Source organism: Heptranchias perlo, chromosome 20, assembly GCF_035084215.1.
Source record: "Heptranchias perlo isolate sHepPer1 chromosome 20, sHepPer1.hap1, whole genome shotgun sequence".
In the NCBI taxonomy this organism is placed as follows: Eukaryota; Metazoa; Chordata; class Chondrichthyes; order Hexanchiformes; family Hexanchidae; genus Heptranchias; species Heptranchias perlo.
This window is the reverse complement of record NC_090344.1, coordinates 7,816,325-7,823,459: the sequence shown is the minus strand read 5'-3', so window position 1 is coordinate 7,823,459 and position 7,135 is coordinate 7,816,325. Positions and strand designations below refer to the sequence as shown.

Below are 7,135 nucleotides of genomic sequence, written 5' to 3'. Positions count from 1 at the left end.
TGTTTCCTTCTGTTCGTCAATTCTGCATTTATGTTGTTTCTGCCCCGTTTATTCCATGGGCCGCAATCTTGATCAGAAGCAGACCATGCGGCACTTCAGCAAACACCTTTTGAAAGTCCTCATACACCACATCAACCAAATTGCCCTCATCTATCCTCTCTGTTACCTCATCAAAAAACTCTAACAGGCCTGTTAACCACAATTTGCCTTTAACAAATCCGTGCTGCCTTTCCCTAATCAATCCACCCTCGTCCAAGTGGCTGTTAATTCTGTCCCGGGTTATCGTTTCGAAACGTTTCCCCACCACTGAGGTTAAACTGACTGACCTATAGTTGCTGGGTTTAATCGTACACCCTTTTTTGGACAAGGGTGTAATCTTTGTAACTTTCCAGTCCTCTGGCACCACACACATATCTCAGGATGTTGGTAGATTATGGCCAGTACCTCTGCAATTTGCACCCTTACTTCCCTCAGCAACCGAGCATGCATCCCATCCGGACGTGGTGGCTTATCTACTTTAAGTACAGCCAGCCGTTCAAGTGCCTCTTCTTTATCAATTTTTAGACAATCCAGTATCTCAACGATAACTTCCTTTGCTGAGAATCTGTCTTCTTGGTAAAGACAGATGCAAAGTACTCATTTGGTACCAAGGCCATCCCCTCTGCCTCCAGGAGTAGATCTCCTTTGTCGTGCCTAATCGGCCTCACCCCTCCTCTGACTACCCGTTTACTGTTTGCATGCCTGTCGAAGTCTCTTGGGTTCCCTTTTATGTTGGCCGTCAGTCTATAGTCATAATTCTCCTTGCCTCTCATTTCCTTTTTCACTTCCCCACTGAACTCCCTAAATTCGGCCTGGTGAATGAGCGGATAAAAAAAGTAAGCAATTCTTTCAGCCGGAAACAGAAAGTTACTGGATGATCAATGGCGATTTGAACAAATATTCGTCTTTTTTTACAGAGTTGAATGAGTTTTGCGAAATTAATACAGTGAACTAACACAATAAAGTTCAATTCCTGATCGGAAACCGCCTCAGACAGCGCATTACTGCCCATCCCTGGGAAACAAGATACTGTCGAAACTTTGACAACACATCGCAGGTCCCCCTGCAAAGACACAGCTTGCCAGCTGTTCCGAAATTTGGAGCCTGGACATGGAGTTAAACGCTGGACCTTCAGCTCACTACCCACTTTAAAAGTCTGATACTCTACCGACTGAGCTACCCAGGCTCGATACTACATAAGCTCCCATCGTACATATTCATGGGAGATCTCTGAATTAACCCTGCAGCCGTCGAGCAAGGGTGAGGACCGTTTGATAAAATTCTCAGCAACGTGTTGAGGAGAATCCTTGTTTCTGTTGAACAAGATGTAAGAAACATGAACAGTGAACTCGTGAGTTTACAATTCTTCTTGTTTGTGCCAAATGTCTTGTCATTCGTTAGCAGCAATTAAAATAACACTTTACCCACCGGCTCAAAAGCTGAACTTGTCCCACACGGGAGCTGGAAACGGCCTCTCGACCTTTCAGCGTATTAACATCTGTGAGCTGAATAATTTCACCCGTTACACAGTGAAACCAGGCAGCATATTTTTCTTCCAAATTTTCCCCACACGAAACTTCCAACCGATCAAAATCGGCTTAAAGAAAATAATTGTTTGTTTGGTTCTTTAGATTTAAAGATCTTGTACCGGCCCCTTTGCCATATGAGCTGCCGCTAAAAGCCCCCTCTCCCCCTTTGAACAAGTAAACTGGCACTTGCTATTGAAAGACGGTAGGCCAGAGGAACCCAAGTGCCCACATGGGAAAACTAAGAAGCCGATTGTTGACCTCGATACGTTTGTCCCACAAGGGCGTGTTGTAAAAACGACTGGTTGTTAACAAGATGCGTTATGGAAGATACCATTTGTACCTTGAACTCCGATCAAAATGTTCAGAGAAAAAGGTTTGATTGTTTTAGAAGACGCTCGAACTCACAACCCGGTCATTTCTGGAGCCCATACTGCTATAAATAAGTAACGCACGCTTAACAATTGTACAATACGAGAGCAGCGAACAACCGACAGCATCAGCGCTCCTGCCAAACAGCTTTATTTTCGGTCTCTCAATTATCACTTCGAGATCTTTCTCAAACAGAAGCCTCCAATCAAGATGCGCTTCGTTAAATAACAATTCCTAAATCAAGAGAGTTTTGATCGATCATGACTAAAGTGTGTACAATTTCCTCACCTGTTCCATTTCATCCCCTGGGGTGGAAACCATCAGGTCCTGGAGATTTGTCGATCTTTCGCCTCCTCTTTTTCTCCATTGCCATTATTTTACTTTTACTGAATCCCCTTGATTTATTAACAGTTTTCCTCGTGTCTCTGGTATGTTAGCGTCATCCATTTCTGTGACGAGCGATGCAAAGTAAAAAATTAGCAACTCTGCCATTTCCTGATTTTCAATTACAATATCACCTCCATCTGTCTTTAAGCAGCCCACATTACTCTCAGCCTCCCTTCTTTCTCTTAATATACTCGTAAAAACCTTGAGAGTTGTCCACATTTTCCCTCACAAGTTTTTCTCCTTTTCCCTTTTTGCTCCTCTTACGCTTTTTTTTAGTTTCAGCACCACAATAAACAACACTCCGCTGTAAAGTTCGGCTCAATAGTTCTCCAATGTCAGAGCGAGAATTCTCTGAAGCCCTGATTTATTTAATGTCACAAATACAATCACACATAATCATCCATTTATCAACGCACTGAAGGATACACAAAGATAAACACAGCGAGAAATGCAGTCAGTGTCGGGATGCACAGGTGAACGGACAAGCGAAATGGACAGAGATAAAACGGCCTGAACCCCCAACAGTGAAGTGTCGCTGATAGATATTAGTGAGGAGGTGGGGGCACCCTGTCATCAATTGGCGCTGTGGCTTAGTTGGTTAAAGCATCTTTTTAGTAAACAGGAGATCCTGGGTTCAACTCCCAGCAGCGCCTTGTGCAGCTCATTACTTTACCTAATTTATGCAATAAAGCGACAAAATAACAATGTGGTGTTCGTGTTTGTTCAGGTTTCAGGAGGAAACGGATAACAGAATGACTGTTCAAAAACGCCCTTTCATTCCACAGACAGACCTCTCAGAGAATGTGTCTGCAACACGTTAATGAAAGGACACGTTCTTGTTTCTGGGCTCGTTGGGATCGGGGTATAATTCACGATTTGAGGTTCAAAGCCGGACGTCGTCCGAATTTGGACCAAGACTTGTGATCTTGACCTGCCGGACAAACGTTTGCAAAGAGGAAAAAGAAGTCCTCAAATCGCTCGACCTGAATCTGCAGGCCCAGATTAAATATATCCCAGGATGTTAACAGAAGCAAGGAAGGAAATAGCGGAGGCTCTGACCATCATTTTCCAATCCACCCTGGCAAAAGGTGTCGTGCAGGAGGATTGGAGGATTGCTAACGTTGTACCATTGTTGAAAAAGGGAGACAGGGATAGATCGAGTAAATACAGGCCAGTCGGCCTGAACTCGAGCTGAAGTATGAATCGTCATTTAGAAAGGCACGGATTAATCAAGGACAGTCAGCGTGGATTTGTTAAGGGATGGTCGTTTGAATTGAATTACTTGAGGAGGTATCAAGGAGGATCGATGAGGGTATCGCGATTGATGAAATCAACATGGATTTTAACGAGGCTTTTGACAAAGTCCTACAGGGCAGATTTGTCAAAAATGTAAAAGCCCATTGGATGCAAAGGACATTGGCAAGTTGAATCCAAAATTGGCTGAGTAGCAGGAAGCAAGCGGTTGTGGTCGACGGGTGCTTTTGTGACTGGAAGGCTGTTTCGAGTGGGGTTCCATGCGGCTTCGTACTCGGTCCCTGCTTTTCATGGTACAGATCATTGATTTAGACTGAAATGTAGGGGGCATGATGAAGAAATTTGCAGATGATACAAAAAATGTTCCTGTGGTTGAGAGTGAGGAGGAAAGCTGTCGACTGCAGGAAGATATCCATAGAGCAGACAGGTGGAAAGAAAAGTGGCAAATGCAATTCAATCTGAAGAAATGTGAGGTAATGCATTTGGTGGGGGGGGGGGGGCAAAAAGGCAAGGGAGTATATAATAAATATTGCAATTAATTTGCCATTTACACGCCCATTCTGCGAATTTACTAATGTCTTCCTTTATTATTCGCATTTTTCTTTGTATTAACTACAGCTCGCAATTAGGTGTCGTCCCTAAGTTTTGAAATTGTACTTCCGATTCCCGTGTCCAAATCATGAATGTAAATTTTGAACAAAAGTGGTCCCAGCACCGATAAATTGTGAACAACAGTTGTGCCAGCATCGATAAATTGTGAACAACCTTGGTCCCAGCACCAATAAATTGTGAACAGCAGTGGTCCCAGCACCGATAAATTGTGAACAACTGTCGTCCCAGGAATTTATGATCTTGAACTGCAGTTGAAACTTTTGCACAAAAGAAAATAACGTCCCCAAATCGTCTCACGTGAATCTCAAATGCTTTGGGAAGAAGTCCAATAGAAACAATCAGGACTTTAAAGGCACCTCAACGACCTGAACTTTCGTTGAATGAATTTTGTTAGCCATTGCATTCGACCGTAAAATCGCTCTTGACTTTCATCTCACTGAAGCAGAGTGTGGCCGCTTTGCATCTGTGAGCATGTCGGTGGCGTCTTTACATTTGATATTGATCGCTTCCAATTTGTAAAATTTCATCAATCGTCAGGAAAAAGAAACCGAGAATCTAGTTGTCCCTCTAAGTGATGAGCTGAAGGGATTGGTGATCCAAGCAGATCTGGAAAATGCGTGGTGCAATCGGTCAGTAGTTCCAAATCCACCCTCCAGCCACTCGGCAATCATATTGAATGAACTTTACTCTGGCCCAGTGTCGCCGCACTGAAATCGAGTATTTCTCCGGCATGTTTTTCTTCATAGTTGCTGGTTTAAGAGTGAAGACTGGCTGGTTGGATTTTCACTCCAACAAGCTTTAATCATTCATTTTTCACTGACTGTAGACAGTTGTTATATTGGTCGCAGCAATCTCAAAGTTTAGCCCAGTGAATTATTGGTTTAGCAGGTGATCTCTTCACCTGTTCTCGGCGGTGTTATCCGTTAGCGTGAAAGTTTGATTGTTCGAGCCCTTATTTTATTTATCCTCAGGATTCATCGTCTCAAAGTTCCAGGGTTTCAACGCATGTTTTGGAATCAAGAAAATGTACCGGAATCATTGCCAGCTGTGCAGGGCTGATATTCCACCATTTACCCTGCGGTCGGGAATCAGGCACATGAATGATATAAAGGAATGGAACATTGGCTTCACGGTAATTACAATTCTCCTTGACAGACAAGCCCCCGAAAGGCCCGAAGGGAGGCCGCATTCGCAGCAGGAGAGCTGGTTCGCTGTGACATGGAGATTTCTGTAGTGAGTGAGACCAGACTGTTCCTATGTTCAGAGAATAAATTTCACACCCTTTATTTTGGAAAAGCAAAACTGTGGGGATTTTTGTCATAGCCCAATGCCTCTCCTGTTGTATCTGATGTTCCTCGTTGCGTTACTTTCACCTTGATCGGAGAACCAGTTCGGGCGTCCCTGTGATAAACAGCGACAATTGCCAGTTAATGTTAAATTTAACAACGACTCCACTGCGTTTTAAATCCCACTCTTAAGATGCAGTCTATAAAATGAAAAAAAATCATCACATTCAAAGCATAAAATCTTATTAAAGTTTTGACTGTCTCTCGGTAACCACGTCAACATCTCCTTCAGTCTGAAATAGAAAGTTATCGATTGATTCATGGTGATCAAAACAGGGATTCAACGACGAACAGGATTTAATTAGCTTCATGTAATCAATTTTATAAGTTCCTAACTCTTTTTAAAGTTAATTCCCTAACTGGGAATCGAACCTCGCGGCGGTGAGAGGACCGAATTCTCACCACCAGGCCATTGGGGTACTCCCAAGATTGCGCACGAGAGAAAGTGGAAATGATGACATTAGTTTTTCTTTCGCTCTTTCATGATTCATTCAGCTCTGTGTTTATTCTCAGGCCTCTTATCTCTCCCTTCTTTTCAGCTTCTGACTGCGGATATTCCTGTGTCTAAATATGAATAATATAGAACATCTCACAGCCCCGGTATATTTGCTGTTTCTCTGTGCAGTTCTGTGCAAAATCAAACTGTACGCAAATACCGACAGTGCCTCTCTCTCACTCCCCACAGAAGCAGCAGGAGATGTCACTTTAAATTGTCAGTTGCTTCAAACGATTCTCGATGGACCTGCGTGGCCTTGCAGTTTTCCAAGGAGCTGCATTCAGGTTCGTGAATTTTGGAAATGGAAACATGTCCATCAGCAGCTTGTGGTGGTATTTTACCTCACTTTCCATTTCATGTACATGCCTACTTGCACTTGGTGATGTCATTGCCTGAACATCACCTCTGTCGCGATATTATTTCGAACAGAAAATGCCATTTTGTGCGAGCAGTTTGTCTGGCAGGAAAATGACCTGAATTACAAAGGGCCAAGTCGGAAAGGCCGCGTTGCTCTGCTTGTTTGCAGCAACGAATTTTCAGCGTTTCCTTGGGGTTTAGTGTCTAGGATTCGGCGCTTTCATCACCACGGCAATGGTTCGATTGTCGGTCTCAACATCCGCATATTATACACTCTACCATAAGTGTACTGTACTCAAATTGCTGATTTTTTCATTGTGAGGGGAAGAAACATAAACGTGTGGACATTAATTACGAATTCATCAGCTGGGTTGCACCTTTTCTTTTCCTACCGTCTCAGTCTTTCCATCTTTACCCTTCTCTGCTGGTGTTGCAGGTTCCATCATTCTTCGCTGTTCACGATGCCTGAGAAGTCCATCAGGAGAAAACAGGCAAAGTCAAGAGACAGAGATAGGGAGAGATTAAAACATAGAAATAAGTTGTATCAATGTCAACTTCTGCGAACGAGCAGAATTTAGAATGGAGCTTGGGAGAGATTCCTTCACGTGTCTTGCAATTTTGCGAGAGATCATTGGGCTCCGAGTTAAAAGCGTCGTTGGCGATGGAGCACCTCTGTGAGGGAGCGAACAAGGTCCGTTCGTTCAAGTTCATATTAATTTGAACACTGAACAAACATTAAAAAGTAG

The 7,135-nt window shown here is 43.3% G+C and overlaps 1 non-coding gene across 1 annotated transcript; it reads left to right on the top strand.

Annotated features, from left to right (window-relative positions):
* The first annotated feature begins 2,903 nt into the window (after window positions 1-2,903).
* trnat-agu (transfer RNA threonine (anticodon AGU)) lies at window positions 2,904-2,977 on the top strand. The gene has a single exon. It is a non-coding gene; the product is annotated as a tRNA-Thr (tRNA).
* Window positions 2,978-7,135: the final 4,158 nt, after the last annotated feature.